General features: G+C 49.4%; 2 pseudogenes; one reads left to right on the plus strand and one right to left on the minus strand.

Moving 5' to 3' along the window:
• Window positions 1-937: 937 nt before the first annotated feature.
• Window positions 938-1,352, minus strand: LOC105519222 (annotated as a pseudogene).
• Window positions 1,353-10,274: 8,922 nt separating this feature from the next.
• Window positions 10,275-12,301, plus strand: LOC105519223 (annotated as a pseudogene).
• The last annotated feature ends 2,382 nt before the right edge of the window (window positions 12,302-14,683 follow it).

The following is a 14,683-nucleotide window of genomic DNA, read 5'->3' on the forward strand; positions in this document are numbered from 1 at the left end:
AAATTGTCCTTTCAATGCAACCTGCTTTCTTACTGCCCTTTATTGTAAACAAAATGTAAACCACTCTCCGCCTTTTTTTTTTTTTTTTTTTGCGCGTTTCATTTGTTTATTGATTTTCGCCTGATTGCTCCAGAAAGTAATTACTTAAGATGCTTAAGATGGGCAGGGGAGTGATTTCAGCATCGCCCACCTTCCTCTATGGGAAGACCTCCGAGCATGTACAGTAAGACACAGTTACATCTTGGGGACCTCTCTGCAGGTGAACTGCAGGCCCCCAGCCCCATGCTGGGTAAAGTAATGAAGCGACAGTCACTTTCCTAAGCCCGAGTGAGCCAAGCTACTTCTGCACAGGTTGTGAAATGGTTAGGTTTCTCCCCTCTTGGACAAGAGCCTGCTTTCCTGGTGGGTCACGGACCATCATCACCTGGCTGGCCTGGACACAGCGGATCATGTGGCGGCCAGAGCCGGGGCAGCTGTCGGGGCAGCCTCCATTTCCATTCTGTCTCGTAAGCAGCCTGGGAGATGCAGGCCTAAGCTTTGGTGAGGATGAGAGTCTGTCTTGGAATTGGGCCTCACAGGGGTGAGTCCAGAGGCAGGACCAGGAAGAAAAGGTCGAAGGTTGGGGCGTAACATCATTCAAAGACCAACTGCACCCAGACCACACCCCTGAGATGCCTGATCGAGTGAGCAGGAGGCTGAGTCAGCCGACAGTGTGGCCGCACGGCCCAGGAACCAGAAGGCAGGAACCATCAGCAAATAAGTGACTTTTCCAAGAAACTAGATCTTGTTCAGAGCTGGGGCCTTGGGAGCCTTCTCGATGTTTCAGCCATTGTGCCCTGCCTTCCTGTCTCAATGACCAGGGCTCTAATTCCATGGTAGAATGGCCAGCGTGTGGCCTTAGTGCCGTGGCCATCTGGGGTGGATGTGGGCTGCCTGCCTAGTGCCCCTTGGAAGCAGGAGTTTCTTTGCCTTTAGGGACAAACTTTAGCGAGCTGCTGAATATTCATTCAGAATCGGGACTGCTACAGCTTGGGGCCATGGTTCAGGGACTCGTGGCTCAATGCATTGCCACACTTGCTGCAGGACACCTTCAAGACCTCAGGACGATTACGCTCTGGGCGCTTGGCCACGCTGTCAGAGTGGATGGTCTTGGTGAATGCCGGTCAGGGGAATGAGTATGCATACTTTGAGCGGCCGGGGAACAGCTCATAGACACACTTGGCACAGATATAGACGCCTGGTTCAAAGTGATTCTGGAAAACCTCGCCCCTGAAGAAGCTGCAGAACAACACGGCACTGCCGGGACCACTGTGCACTTGCCCCTCCAACAGACCCAAGGCCACCGACCCCATGACTGCTGGGACCCGCGCCTACCTCCCCACGCCTCCCAAGAACCAATCTCTTTGTGTTATTTCTTACAATTGCATGTGAATCCACAGTTATGTCAAAGTAAAAACTCTAATTAAAACAATCACACAGACATATTTCCTAGGGAGCTATACATGCATTATGCAAATATCTGAAATATGGATAATACATAAAATGTTTAAAAATGTATAAAAAAGTGTGCAAGGATATGTCCCAAACTGATTAATAGTGAGTTATTTATCACTGGAGAGTGCATGGGAACTGAGGAGATGGTCATTGAAATGTTTAAATTTATCAATAATATTTTAATTTCTTTTTTTTTTTTGAGACGGAGTATCGCTCTGTTGCTCAGGCTGCTTTGCAGTGGCACAATCTTCACTCACTGTAACCTCTGCCTCCCAGGTTCAAGCGATTCTCCTGTCTCAGTCTCCCAAGTAGCTGGGATTACAGGTGTGTGCCACCACACCTGGCTAATTTTTGTATTTTTAGTACAGATGGGGTTTCACCATGTTGGCCAGGTTGGTCTCGAACTCCTGACCTCAGGCAATCTGCCCACCTTGGCCTCCCAAAGTGCTGAGATTACAGACATGAGTCACTGTGCCTGGCCATATTTTAATTTCTTACAAGGAGAATGAATTCTACCTAACTAAACAGTAAAACAAAACAAACTCACTGGATATGAGGGAAATGGTAGCTCACTGCTTCTTCAGTTGCTGGTTGGGTAGATGATTTGTGAGACTTTCTTAAAAAGTACATTAATCCAACCTCTAGAGCTTCTCTTTTTGTTTGTTTTTTGAGACAGAATCTCGCTGTGTCACCCAGGATGGAACTCAGTGGCGAAATCTCGGCTTACTGCATCCCGGGTACAAGCAATCCAGCTACCTCAGCCTCCCAAGTAGCTAGGATTACAGGCACCCACCATCACACCTAGCTAATTTTTGTGTTTTTAGTAGAGATGGGGTTTTGCCATGTTGGCCACGCTGGTCTGGCACTCCTGACCTCAAGTGATCCATCTGCCTTGGCCTCCCAAAGTGCTGGGATTACAGGTGTGAGAATCCCTGCACCGGGAGAAACTGTTCTCTAGAGCTTCCGACAATGGCTTCGTAAAACACTGTCCTTACCCGCTGCCACTTTGCTGCTGTGCTGGTGTTCACTGACCCCTCCTGATCTGTACCTCTGAGGCTTGCCTGCCCTCTGGCTTATGGTTGTGTTTAGCCAGTGGAGGTGTTGACAGGAGATTGAGGGAGGGCAGAGAGCAAGGTGGGGGTATTTATTCTTCTATTTGCTGGCTGCCCCCTGCAAGTCTGGAGTTTGACAGTGGCTGTGATCCTCTATCGACAGCCACAGTCTTCGTCCTGTCATGCCTAGGAGTGCTAACAGCTCCACCTGTTACTGGCCTCTGGGTGCACCACTACCTCTTGTGTCTTCCTTAACCCTGCCCACTTTTCCCCTGCTTAAACGTTCAAGTAGGTCATCTGCTTCCTGAAGATTTCTATTTTTTTTCCCCCTGAGTTTTCTTAACAGAAATGTTTGAGACTGAGGTCATTAAAGACTCACATGCTGTTATAAGCAAAAAATCAGGCTAGGCTCAGTGGCTCATGCCGATGATCCCAACACTTTGGGAGGCCAAGGCAGGAGGATTGAGTACAGGAGTTCAAGACCAGCCTGGGCAACATAGCAAGAGCCCATCTCCACACACAAGATACAAAAATTAGCTGGGTGTGGTGGCACCCACCTATAGTTCCAACTACTTAGGGGGCTGAGGTGGGAGGATCACTTGAGCCTGGGAGGTGGAGGCTGCAGTGAGCTGTGATGGTGCCACTGCACGCCAGCATGGTGACAGAGCGAGACCCTGTCTCAAAAGGAAAAAGAAAGAAAGAAATAATAAAGAGAGATTCTGTGCACCCTTTATCCAGTTTCCCCCAATGGTAGTATCTTACAAAATGCTAGTCCAATACTACAACCAGATATTGACATTAATACAGTCTACCCATCTTATTCAAATATCCCCAGCTTTATTTGCATTGAGTGTGTTTGTGTATTCTTGCATGTGTATTTAGTAATACAGTTCACTGTATGCAATTTAGTTATATAATTTCATCACATGCATAGGTTCATGTATGCATCACCACAGTAAAGACAGAAGAGTTCCATCACTAAGAACGCCCTTGGGGCCATCTTTTTTTTTTTGCTCTGTTGCCAGGCTGGAGTGCAGTGGTGCAATCTCAGCTCACTGCAAGCTCTGCCTCCCAGGTTCACACCATTCTTCTGCCTCAGCCTCCCGAGTAGCTGGGACTACAGATGCCCGCCACCACACTTGGCTAATTGTTTGCATTTTTTTTTTTTTTTTTAGTAGAGATGGGGTTCCACCATGTTAGCCAGGATGGTCTCAATCTCCTGACCTCGGGATCTGCCCGCCTTGGCCTCCCAAAGTGCTGGGATTACAGGTGTGAGCCACGTGCCTGACCCTATTTTATAACCACACCCACCTTCCTCCCTCCACCATCTTTCCCTAACTCCTTGCAACAACTAATTTATCCTCCACTTGCAAATTTTTCTCATTTGAAAAATGTTATATAGCCCAGGTGCAGTGACTCATACCTGTAGCCCCAGCACTTCGGAAGGCTGAGGTGGGAGGATCACTTAGAGCTCAGGAATTCAAGACCAGCCTGGACAATATAGGGAGACCCTCTCTCTACAAAAAATATAAAAATTAGCCAGGCACGGTGGCATGTTGTAGGGTCCAGCCCTACTGGGCCTGTGGGTTTTTTCCTTGTGTGCAGAGATGAGAGATCATAGGAAAATAAAGACATGAGACAAAGAAATAGAAGGAAAGACAACTGGGCCCAGAGGACCACTGCCACAAATGTGCAGAGTCTGGTAGTGGCCTCAAATGCCTGGACACACTGCTATTTATTGTATACAAGGTAAGGGGGCAGGGTAAGGAGTATGAGTCATCTCAAGGGATTGATAAGGTCATGTGAGTCATGTGTCCACGTGACAGGATGCCTTTTCCTTTTTGGTAGCCAAGGCGGAGAGGGAGGACAGCATACGTCAGCATTTTTTCTATGCACTTATCAGAAAGATCAAAGACTTTAATACTTTCACTAGTTCTGTTACTGCTATCTTCTAAGAACTTAGAAAGAGGAGCCAGGTGTACAGGCGGAACATGAAAATGGACAAGCAGCGTGACCACTGAAGCACAGCACCACAGGGAGACATTTAAGCCTGCAGATGACTGCGGGCAGGCCTGGCTAATGTCAGGACCCCCACAAAAGCTGGTGGAGCAGAGTGTTCTCCAACTCCCCCAGGGAAAGGGAGACTCCCTTTCCCGGTCTGCTAAGTAACGGGTGCCTTCCCAGGCACTGGCGCTACTGCTAGACCAAGGAGCCCTCAAGTGGCCCTTATCCGGGTGTGACAGAGGGCTCACACTCTTGTCTTTTGGTCGCCTCTCACAGTGTCCCTTTAGCTCCTGACTCTGTATGGTCTGGTTGCTCTTAGGTTATAATTATAAAACAGAAATTATTATAATAAAACGGAAATTATTATAATAATAAAACAGAGTAATACTACAAACTAATGATTGATAATATTCATATATAATCATATCTACATCCTATTTCTAGTATAACTTTTCTCATTGTAATTATCTTCTTTATTATACTGGAACAGCTTGTGCCTTCAGCCTCTTGCCTCGGCACCTGGGTGACTTGCCGCTCACAGCATGTGCCTGTGGTCTCAGCTACTCTGGAGGCTGAAGTGAGAGGATTGCTTGAGTCCAGGAGGTCAAGGCTACAGGGAGCCATGATTTTGCAACTGTACTCCAGCCTAGGTGACAGGGCGAGACTCTCAATTAAAAAATATATATATATATATAATTTTTGTGTATATATATATTATATATATAATTTTTTGCATTATATATATAATATATATGTAGTATGTAACCCTTTGGGATGGGCTTTTTTCACTCAGCATAATTCTCTGGATACTCATCCAACTTGTTGCATATATCAATAGTTCATTCCTATTTGACGGTATATATTTGCCAGAATCTGTGTAACCACACACCTTTTGGAGGACAACTGGGCTTTCTAGTTTGGGCTATTACAAATAAAGTTGCTATGAACATTTGCAAAGCAAATAACTATATTATTGCATGGACATAAGTTTCTATTTCTCTGCAATAAATGTCCAGGCATACCGTTCTGGGCTGACTAGGAGTTGCATATTTACTTTTACAGGAAACTTTCAAACTGTGTTTCAGAATGGCTACACCAGTTTTCCATTCCCACCAGCAATATATGAGTGATCCAGTTCCTAGATCGTTTTTGAGTTATACTCACACATAAATGTTCTCCAAAGCTTTTTGTTATTTCTTAAATTCCCAAAGTAGTGTTTGTAACAGAATAGGGGTCTCAAGCAGTGGATCACAAGACACCTTTCTACTGGGACAGCATTAAATTTAATTTTTTGTTGCAAATAACCTGCACTGTGGCGCTCAGAGCTGGATCACTGATTGCCAATAATTTGCATCTGGTACTTTCCTCCAACCAATCCATGGCCCTCCATTCTTCCTGCCATTACTAATTTTCCTTCTAGTTCTTCAATCTTTGGAGACATATATAATTTTATTACGGCCTCATGGTATCTATCAGTTAGGACACTTTGGGTGGTAAATAACCAAAAACCCAACTTATGCTGGCTTGAACAATGGAGAATTTATGAGCTAACAAAACTGAGAAGCCTAGGGTTAGTGGTGAGGCTTCCGGTTAAGTTTGATCTAGCAGCTTAAGACATCAGTAACCTCCCAGTTGGTTTTTTATTTGTTTGTTTGAGATGGAGCCTCACTCTGTCACACAGGCTGGAGTGCAGTGACATGATCTCGGCTCACTGCAACCTCCGCCTCTAGGGTTCAAGCAACTCTCCTGTCTCAGTCCCCTGAGTGGCTGGGATTACAGGTGCCTACCACCATGCCCAGCTAATTTTTGTATTTTTAGTAGAGATGGGGTTTCACAATGTTGGCCAGGCTGGTCCCGAACTCCTAACCTCAGGTGATCTGCCTGCCTCAGCCTCCCAAAGTTCTGGGATTACAGGTGTAAGCCACCGCGCCCAGCCTCAGTTTGTTTGCTTGTTTGTTTGCTTTTAAACATTTCAGGTCTCTCTTATGCTGATGAGAAGCCTGTTTACTCTTGTAAATCCAAGATGGGTCTAGCAGCCTCCCAGGCTTCAGGCTTCAGGTTTTATTTTTCTTCAGTAGATTAAAAAAAAAAAAAAAAAAAAGCAGCATCTTTTTCCCAAGATGTTCAGAACTGAGGATCATTGTGATTGAACTGGATTAGGTCACAAGCCCACCACAAACTTAATCACTGTGGCTAGGAAGACAAACTGATGTAAATGGCTATAGCCAGATCACATACCCCATCTCAGGGATGGGGACGGGGTTAAATCATTTTCCCAAAACTATTTAGCTCCCCAACTGAAATGGGGGATCCCAGGAAAGATTGGGGAGAGGTGATAGAAGCTTGGAAAGTATACTCCATGGACACTTTGTGAATTTTTTTTTTTTTTTTTTTTTTTGAGACAGGGTCTCGCTCTGTCACCCAGGCTGGAGTGCAGTGGCACAATCTCAACTCACTGAAACTTCCCCCTCCCTGGTCCAGGCAGTTCTCCTGCCTCAGCCTCCTGAGTAGCTGGGATTACAGGCACGTGCCACCTGATTGGCTAATTTTTGTATTTTTAGTAGAGACGGGCTTTCACCATGTTGGCCAGGTTTTGCTGGTTCTTAAAACGTCTATGCCTTTGAATAGGAAAATATACACTGGCAAACCATAAAACAATTTTCTCATATCCATGCTGAGGAAGACATATAACTATGAAAAAGTCACTAGTTACCCTTCATTATCAGTATTTATAAATAAATCTAATTAGAATTAATTCAAAGTGGTCTCAAGTAGGAAGCGTGCCTGACTTACTCAAAACATACCTAGGGCTGGGTGCAGTGGCTCACACCTGTAATCCCAACACTTTGGGAGGCCAAGGCAGGAGGATCACTTGAGGCCAAGAGTTTGGACCAGCCTGGGCAACATAGTGAGATCCTGTCTCTACAAAAAATTTAAAAACTAGCTGGCGTGGTGGTGCATGCCTGTAGTCCCAGCTATATAGGAGGATCGCTTGAGCCCAGGAGGTTGAGGCTGCAGCGAGCTGTGATCATACCACAGGCACTCCAGCCTGGGGACAGAGCAAGACTATATCTCAAAACAAACAAAAAACATATGCAGGCTATTCTGTATGGGATAGATCAGTCATACAGATGAGAGATGTCAGAGCATTGCCAACAATAACCCAGGGAGCCTGGGATCAAATCCCCATTTCACGCCTACAAGCTGTGTGAGCTCGTGTTTCATTCATAACCTCTCTGTGCCACGTTCTTTCATCTATAAAACGTCAGCCAATAAGCAGTCAACTACCTAACAGTTGCTGGGGAGGGGGAAAAACACAGATAGTTACATGAGAAGAGCTTAGAATGGAACCAGGAAGTGCTGAGTATATATTAGCTATAAATTATATATATATATATTTATTATTAACAGTAGTTGAGAAAAACATGTCTGTAATTCCGATTTTCAACAGCAAACTAACAATGCTTTATTAAGTGGCAAATGAATAAATATTATATTCATATAATAATATGAAAACCAGAGACAGCTCGTCTGAGACACAGATGAACAAAAACCAGAGAGGGGGGGCCAGGTGCAGTGGCCCACGCCTGTAATCCCAGTGCTCTTAGAGGCCAAGGTGGGATGACAGCTTGAGGCCAGGAATTTAAGACCAGCCTGGGCAACACAGTGAGACCCCTATCTCTACAAAAATAAAAAAGAAGAATTATCCGGACATGGTGGTGGGTGCCGGCAGCTCCAGCTACTTAGGGACTACTCAAAGCTGAAGCAGGAAGAGCCTTGGAGCCCACAGGATTGAGGTTACAGTGAACTGTCATCTTACCACTACACTCCAGCCTGGGCCCAGAGACAGTGAGGCCCTGTCTCTTTTTTTTTTTTTGAGACGGAGTTTCGCTCTGTTGCCCAGGCTGGAGTGCAGTGGCCGGATCTCAGCTCACTGCAAGCTCCGCCTCCCGGGTTCACACCATTCTCCTGCCTCAGCCTCCCGAGTAGCTGGGACTACAGGCGCCCGCCACCTCGCCTGGCTAGTTTTTTGTATTTTTTAGTAGAGACGGGGTTTCACCGGGTTAGCCAGGATGGTCTCGATCTCCTGACCTCGTGATCCGCCCGTCTTGGCCTCCCAAAGTGCTGGGATTACAGGCTTGAGCCACTGCGCCCGGCTGAGGCCCTGTCTCTAAAAAAGAAGAAAAGAAACAAAAGAGAAAAGAAGGGGGAGTATTCAGGGTGTAAGCCAAAAATAAAATTCTAAGGCCCCCTGCAACCATCTGAATGGACCCTGTCCTCTCCGCCAAGGGCATTCCAAAGTTAACCCGAAAAACCAGTTCGGGCCATAATTGCAAGGGGGTGTGGGACATGCCTCATCATAGCCTCCTTCCTTTTGGAATTACCAATAGAAGAGACCTTTAAGTCTGATTTTTTAGAAATTACAATCTATTTTCTCTGAAGCCGGCTATCTGGAGGCTTCATCTGCACACACACTCAATGCAAGTGAAACAGGATATCTGAATAAGATAGGTGGATTGTATCAATATCAGTATCCTGGTTGTGGTATTGGACTGGAGGTTTGTAAGATCTTACCATTGGGGGAAACTGGGTAAAGAGTGCACAAGATCTCTGCATTTTCTTCCCTTCCTTCCTTCCTTGGTCTCCACGACCCATTATGGTAACCCAGACATTCCTTTCTATTGATAATAATTCAACCAATTGCCCATCAGAAACTCTTTGAATCCCGCTATGACTTGGAAGCACACCCTGGCTTCCACTTGTCCTGCCTTTCTGGATGGAACTAATGTACATCTTACGTGTATTGATTGATGCCTTATGTCTCCCTAAAGTGTGTAAAACCAAGCTGTGGGCCAGGCGCAGTGGCTCACGCCTGCAATCCCAGCACTTTGTGAGGCCGAGGTGGGCAGATCACCTGAGGTCAGGAGCTTCATACCTGCCTGGCCAACATGGTGAAACCCCGTCTGTACTAAAAAGGCAAAAGTTAGCATAGTGGCACGTGCCTGTAGTTCCAACTACGCAGGAGGCTGAGGCAGGAGAATCACTTGAACCTGGGAGGTTGTGGTTGCAGTGAGCCAAGTTCGTGCCAGTGCACTCCAGCCTGGGCGATAGAGTGAGACTCCCTGTCAAGAAAAAAAAGAAAAAAAAAAGTTGTGGCCCGGCAACCTTGGGCACATGGGTCTCAGAATCTCCTGGGGGCTGTGTCAAAGGCCATTGGTCACTCATATTTGGCTCAGAATAAGTCTCTTCAAGTGTTTTTCTACAGAGTGTGACTCTTCTGATTCACTGACAAGGAAAAGAAGGATACAAAGACAGGGACAGACAAACAGAAATGTAATGAGAAAGCAGAGAAACAGGAAGCAGACAGCATTGGAAAGCCAGGTGTGAACACCTGAGGGCAGCCATTTAAATGATTTGGTAGCTCTGCCAAGCCTGTAGCTTCAAAGAGAAGGAAGAAGTGTCTCCGTTCATTCCTAGAGTACAGAAGAGAGATCAGACAGAGGCAAAGAAAGACAAACAGATGTCCAGAAAACAGACACAAGCAGTTGGCTCAGGATAGAGAGTTGGAGGCCAGCCATCCCTGGCATAGGCCCAACGTGGGTTAAAGTCCTCACACCCCAACTGAGATCCCAGAGGCCTGGGGCCAGCAATGACGCTCCGAAATCGTGTCCAGGACAGAGACGGGCTGCAAACCCTTTCTCAGCCCTGCACATAAAAGCCACCATGGACCGTCGAGGCACTGTTGCCCAGGTGGAGACTGCTCTGGACACCTCCCAGGGGACAGTGGACGGCAGCACCTGCTGCAGCACGAGGCACAGAGGGTGCACTGCTGGGAGGAGTGAGGGCAGAGGCCAAGGCGAGGAGGGGGCCGGCTCCCGCTCTCTCTCTCCTCCTGTGTGTGCTGCGCCTCCCCTGTGAGCCTAACCCAAGGCAGGAGACTGGACACGCGGGACCCTCTCTTTGGCTTCCCTGACATCCCTCAGGAGCAGAGATGCGGCCTGGAGCAGAGAGCAGAGAGTGTCTGGGCCGCGGTGGCCGCGGGACTGTGGGTCCTGTGCACGGTGGGCGCGGCGACCCCCCCGGCGCTGCCTGCTCTCGCGCTACCGCTCGTTGGAGCCCCAGACGCTGGCGACGGTCAAGGGGCTGAGGGTCCGCTACGTGAGTGACCGCCCAGCCTCTGCGCCCCCGGTACACTGGCCCCGCCGGGTTCCCACAAACCCGTCCCTGTCCCGAGGGGTCCTGCGTCCTAGCGCCCAGCAGGCGCCTCTCGCATGTCAGCGCCCACAATTTCCACCACGAGACGCCCCGCAGTCCCAGTCGTCAGCGCGAACGTAGGCTCAGGGTCAGTCACAGAAAGGCGCCCTGCCGGGCAGACTCAACTCCAAGTCGGGGGGGCGCAGGGCTTTGCCAGGGGAGCGCAGGGTGCAATTCATCCTCCGTTCACGCATTCGGGGAGCTCCCGGGTTCAGTATACGTCAGACACGACCTTACGCGGCCAGTCCCCAACCACGTCCAGGAATCCCAGACTGTGCAGAGGTTAGGAGCCCTGGCGAGGGGGCCCAGCCAGACGCGATAAGCGCCGCTTGTTCCGCAGGAGGAAGAGGCTCTGAGCTGGGGGCGGCGCAACTGTTCCTTCGCCCCAGGAGGGTCCTCCGCGGCCGTCGGTGAGGCCCGGAAGCGGGCGGGGGAGGCACGGCCCGGGAGCGACCCCTCTAACCCCCGCTCAGCTCCGCCACTTGGCCAGGAGCATCTTGGACGCCCAGGCCGCGCCCCGCCGCCCCTCGCCCTCGCCAGCTTCTCTGCATCCTCAGGCCCACGGCGAGTCCCAGCGCTGTGCGAATCTGTCCCGCTTAGCGGGAAAACCGATCCAGACCCGGGTAGGGTCCTCTGGGTGTCCACAAATCCAGGCTCGGGTCTGCAGCTGGGAGGACCACGGGCAGATGCAGAGGGGGGCTCCGTTCTTCGCCTTCTCCATTTGCCTCGTGTCCCACCTCCAGCTCGAACTGGCAGGGCCAGGCTCCTCCAGGAAGGTCCCCGGGGCCCCGAGGAGGCGTCACAAACCGCGGAGAGCTGTGAGTGCAGCAGGCAATACAGGGTTAGCCTGCAGGGAGGAGCGGGCGAGGTTGACACTGAGGCTGGGAGCGGCGGGACTGGATGGGTCTTCTTGGGAGGGAAGAGCCAGGCTTAGCCCCGCTGCGCTGCCTCCCGGGCTCTAGGACTCACCTCGGTGTAGCGAAGTCAGCGTGGTCTTCAACCTCCTGCGCCTGCTCACGTGGGAGCTCAGGCAGGCTGAGCGCTGGGGGCCTTGCCTCCGACCCCGCCCCCTCCGGCACCACCGAAACCTCCACGCCATTGGCTGCCGAAAGCGGCTCCTGTCGCCCATTGGAGTGACCAGGCAAGGCTCTCAGCCAATGGGTGCTGAGGCACGAGAGCTTCTTTGCAGCTTTGGGCCTGACTTGGGTCCACGGTCTCAGATACAAGATGAGTGGGTCCTTCTACAGGGAAGAGAGTGCAGTTCTCCAGGAAGCAGCGATATTTCCTCGGGGTGTATTGTACGACCCTCCAAAGATTGCTATGACAGAAAGAGACTTGAGCTCTGGAAACTGTCGCTGACCCCCAGGCAACAGGGACCAGTTCCCCCTTGTGTGGTTACCAGGACACCCCCAATACCAGGTCCTAACCCCGGATTTGTAGCCCCACAGCCAGCTTTGAGATTCTGTGAATCCATGACTCTTGGATCAGGCATCTAAGGGACACCAACCCATGAGGGATTTGGTAGTGAAAGGCCCAAGAGTCCTTAACTGACTGTGGTTCTTTGGATTCCATAATGTGTGTTGTTTGTATTTGTGAAATTCCTGTGTATTTGCTATTCTGTCTCCTGGTTTAAATTTATTGCCAGTTATTAAAGAGTGTTTTGATTACATTGATTGTTTTCCGCATGACGACTGTGAGGTGCGCCTTACTGCAAAAAAAAGAGGCTGAGCCAGGGACTCAGGTGGCCTGAGTTTCAGTTCTGACCCTGCCAGTTAATTACGGTGTAATTCAGGGCAAATTACTTTTCTGAGCCTGTATTTCCTCACCTGTAGGATGGGTTAGTATACTTGCCTTGTGGAGGAGTAGTGTACATTGAGATCACGTTTTAAACTCTCCTGCTGAAGTCCTGGTATGGCCTTACTGAGTGGATTCCATTAAATAATCCCTCACATAAATAGAAAAAAACAATTGTGCTATTAATTTTTTTCTCCAAATCTGTGCATTAGCAACTTGTGTTGCTGAAAGCACCCCTCCTTGCCAAGGTCACACTAGTGAGGGTCAGAACCAGGTTTGAACCCCAGACCCTTCAGCTCCAAGACCCATGCTCTTGGCCACTGCCTGAACGTCCCTAAGAAAAACAGCACCCATGTGGTGTCCTTCAAGTCCTCCATCACACCTCAATTCTTGAGCAGCGTCTCATATTCCTGAGTCCTTCCTTGACTGGGCAATTAAGAAATATTGGCCTTGGCCGGGCTGGGTGGCTCATGCCTGTAATTCCAGCACTTTGGGAGGCCGAAGAAGGTGGATCACGAAGTCAGGAGTTCGAGACCAGCCTGGCCAGCATGGGGAACCCTTGTCTCTATTAAAAATACAGAAATTAGCTGGGCAAGGTGGCACATGCCTGTAATGCCAGCTACTCAGGAGGCTGAGGCAGGAGAATCTCTTGAACCCAGGAGGTAGACGTTGCAGTGAGCCTAGATGGTGCTACTGTACTCCAGCCTGGGTGACAGAGCAAGACTCCGTCTCAAAAAGAAAGAAAGAAAGGCCACTGGGCACAGTGGCTCATGCCTGCAATCCCAGCAATTTGGGAGGCCGAGACAGATCACTTGATGTCAGGAGTTCGAGACTAGCCTGGCCAATTGGTGAGCTGCCACCTCTACTAAAAATATAAAAATTAGCTCGGAATGGTGGTACGTGCCTGTAATCCCAGCTACTTGGGAGGCTGAGGCAAGAGAATTGTTTGAACCCAGGAGGTAGAGGTTGGAGTGAGCCTAGATTGCACAAACAGTGGACCCCAGCCTGGGTGACCAAACGTGACCCTGTCTCAAAAAATATGTATGTATATATATTGACCAGGAGTGGTGGCTCAGGCGTGTAATCTCGGCACTTTAATAGGCTGGATGAGGAGGATCGCTTGAGCCCAGGAGTTTGAGGCTGCAGTGAGCTATGGATATCAGGAACAATATCCCAGGCTGGGTGTACGCCTTCTGCTGTGTAGAGTGTAATATCATCCTCTCCCTTCCAGGATATTAATAACAATATCACAGGGTGGGTGAACACAGCCTGCGAATTATTATCATCCTCTCCCCCTCCGGATACTAGGAACAATATCACAGAAGAGCTGTACCCTCCCTGCGATATTGGGAGTAATAGCATAGGCTTCTTCCGGGAATACTAGGAGCAATATTACCGGGTGGCTGTCCATTCATTGCTATGTTTGGAGTCATGTCATACTCTACGCCCAGTAGAGTGCACTCCAGTGACAGAGTGAGACCCTATCTTTTTTTTTTTTTTTTAGACGGAGTCTCGCTCTGTCACCCAGGCTGGAGTGCAGTGGCGCAATCTCGGCTCACTGCAAGCTCCGCCTCCCGGGTTTACGCCATTCTCCTGCCTCAGCCTCCTGAGTAACTGGGACTACAGGCATCCGCCACCTCGCCCGGCTAATTTTTTTTTTTATTTTTTAGTAGAGACGGGGTTTCACCGTGTTAGCCAGGATGGTCTCGATCTCCTGACCTCGTGATGCGCCCGTCTCGGCCTCCCAAAGTGCTGGGATTACAGGCTTGAGCCACCGCGCCCGGCCGGGACCCTATCTTAAACTACACCAACAATAGCAGAGCAGGTGGAATCCTCTTGGGAACACACCTTCCTGTAGGTAATCCCTGAGTCTCCATCAGTTTCTCTTTCCCTCCAGCTGCTCACCTGGCTCACTGGCCCTGCCCTGCTCTGGGCTTTCCCAGCCTGGGGCTCCCCTGGTGGCCGGTGTCTTGCCGAGATTGTGTTTTCACTTTTCCCACATCAGCTGGGACTGCCCTTCTGTCAGGGATAAAAGCCGCCCCATGGAGCTCAGGCAGGAGTTACATCTCAGACAGAGCTCAAAA

The sequence above is a fragment of the Colobus angolensis genome, unplaced genomic scaffold, assembly GCF_000951035.1.
Source record: "Colobus angolensis palliatus isolate OR3802 unplaced genomic scaffold, Cang.pa_1.0 Scaffold34, whole genome shotgun sequence".
In the NCBI taxonomy this organism is placed as follows: domain Eukaryota; kingdom Metazoa; phylum Chordata; class Mammalia; order Primates; family Cercopithecidae; genus Colobus; species Colobus angolensis.